Raw genomic sequence first — 2,813 nt, 5'->3', positions numbered from 1 at the left:
CTGGCTTTATTTCATGGTGTACATTTTTCAGAAATGCTTCTCGTTGGTTTAGCCAAAATTTCATTGCCACCTGGATTGCACACACTTAAGCCGTATCGCTTCTGAAATTGATCATGAGTTTGGTTTTAGTTCTTATTAGATCGTTTAGAAAAGCATTAGTTGTTAAAACTCGGTCAAAAAATTAGATAAACAGACGTTAGAATTTTGATCACGAAGAGAATGTGGTCTTGAGCTTGAGTAATAATCTATTCTAAAAAAGATTAAGCCATCCAAATCCTATGATGAGTTTTTTATGACTCTGATGATGCATCTGTGTACAAGGAGTTAAGGCCTATGTCGATAGTGTATGGCTCTCTCCATTGAGAGCAGACTGTATACTTGCTCCCTCAGGCTAAACAGCTTTAGCAGGGATTTTTTTTTCTTTTTTTTTTTTTTCATAAACTATTATCTCGGCATCCACTTTGGACGCATCAGATGAGTATTTTCAAAGGAAAACATACTTGGATTTTGAGTTTGGAAAGATTGAAATCTAATTATTTAAAAAGTTGGCGGTTTTTTTTCCAAACTTTTTAAGTACATACAAAATATATTTGAAGTTTTTATCTTTTGAGATCTTAAGGAGGTTACATCCCCAAAATTTATGTATTTCTCCAAATTTAGGGTCCGAAAGCAACTTCTACTAGTGTATGGAGTGAATGGACTTATATGCTCCTGGGGGAGCATATAATCTTTTGACTAAGCTCAACGGGCCGCTGCAGGAAGTGAGGAAGCAATTTGGCCACATGGTTAAGCGTATGACACGTGTTATTGAGGCATTGGTCTGCTTTGCTGTTCGCATTGGAGCATCGAACTATAAGGCGCATGGAACCAGTGTTCCACAACCCAGCCGGGTTGACTCGAAACTGGCCGGCCGGGTAAAGTGGAACTGACCACTAGCTGAGCTGGTTTTGCCAGGTTTGATTGGTCCGGTTCGGTATTTTAACAAAAAATATTTTAAAATATATATGTATATGTATATATGCACATGTTTCAAAAGAGCAGAAAAATATTTTTGCCAAAACTTGTTCCTCCATAGCGAAATGATCCTGATGAAGGGCCCTATTTCCTCTTCTCATCGATCATTAATTTTCGCACCTGTAGAAAAATTAATTCCCATTATTTTAAGATGAGGTTAGGTCACTTTCTATGTTTGGGCTTTTTAGAAGGGTGTGGTTTGCATAAGGTTGCAACCTTAAACAATCCAATTAAGGCGCATATCTAAATTTTATCATAAATGTAATCAACCTTAAACAATCCAATTGAGTCGCATGTCTAAATTTTATCATAAATGTAATTTTGAAATAAAAAATTCTTAGGATGGCTTAAGAATTTATTTTCATTTTTAATTATAAAATTTTAAACTTTAAAAATGATTCAAATCAAGTAGATCTATAAACACATGAAAATATCGAAAATTGGCAGTCTAGATAATGTGTCGTAAGATAAACTATTTTATGGATTCGCTTTTTTTTTTTTTCATATTCATACATCTCGATGTCGAGATGATCAATTAGAGGGTTTTTCAACATTTAAGAAAACTTTTATGATGGATTTTGGAGGTGCATTTTTAAGTCTACATTTTATGGTTGCAAAACCTTGTATAAACTTTTCCCTTTTTATAAAATGATCTTTGCTTTTTGGGTTTAGGCTAGAGACTCTGCTTGGGAGTTGTAGTTTCAGGTATATATATAACAAAATGAAGGTGCTTAGGGATTTTAGGTTGTGTGGTCGATTTCAAATATGAGCATTGCTTCTTGGTGTCCGGACCCTTAAAATGAATATTAACGCTTGTGTGCATATTACATAAGTTGCCAAGCCATGGGGTTACAACCAATTTGAGGTACTTTCCTGGTCTGATAATAGGGAAGTGTTTTACTGAAGTAGATATTGCGGTATCCACATACCTTCTATTTGATATTAAAAAGTGGATACTGCAAGTTTTATGAGTAACCACAATAACCTCAATAATGTGGCATGTCATCTTATATGTCTTGGGTTATTGTTAAGGTTGCCAACTCTCGCATGAACTGGGTTTTTGTTGGTTACCCTCTCACTCTCATTGGTTCCCCTCTCACTCTCAGGAGTTTGCTGCTAGGTATCTGACCAAATAGGACTATCAAGTTCCTACGTAACCAATCTCCAAAATACCCTAACGGCCCGTTTGGATCCACTGATTTTTTAATCCTAAGAAAAGTCAAGAATTGAGATTTTCAGGAAATGCCAATTCCCTGTTTGGATCGCATTTAGTATAAATCAAGAAAATGCAAATTTCTTGTTTGGATTGTCTGAAATATCTTTTTCTTGGCAATGCAAATTCTCTCTCTACAAATTTTGAGATAGTCCCTCTCTCTAAAATTTAATACACTCTTTCAAAAACTTAAAATTTGAAACAATTTCTCTCTAAAAATTTTGAGGTAGCTTTTTTGCTCTAAAAATTTTATCTACTCTCTCTAAAATTTGATATAGTTTCTCTCTCTAAAATTTTGAGATACTCTATATCTCTCTCTCTAGAACTTAAAATTTGAGATAAATGCTTTCTCACTCTAAAATTTAAAGTTTGAAATAGTTTCTCTCTCTAAAATTTGCAAGTAGTTTCTCTCTCTAAAATTTTTAGGCAGTTTCATGCTCTAAAATTTTAATATACTTTCTCCATCTAAAACTTAAAATTTGAGATAGTTTTTCTATATAAAATTTTTCAAATAGTTTCTTTCTCTAAATTTTTTAGGTACTTTCTCTATCTAAAATTTGATATGGTTTCTCTCTCTAAAGTTTTA

Source organism: Amborella trichopoda, chromosome 4 (genome assembly GCF_054954075.1).
Source record: "Amborella trichopoda isolate Santa Cruz 75 chromosome 4, AtrichopodaSantaCruz75HAP2 v2.0, whole genome shotgun sequence".
Classification (NCBI taxonomy): domain Eukaryota; kingdom Viridiplantae; phylum Streptophyta; class Magnoliopsida; order Amborellales; family Amborellaceae; genus Amborella; species Amborella trichopoda.
This window is presented reverse-complemented; position numbering follows the sequence as displayed.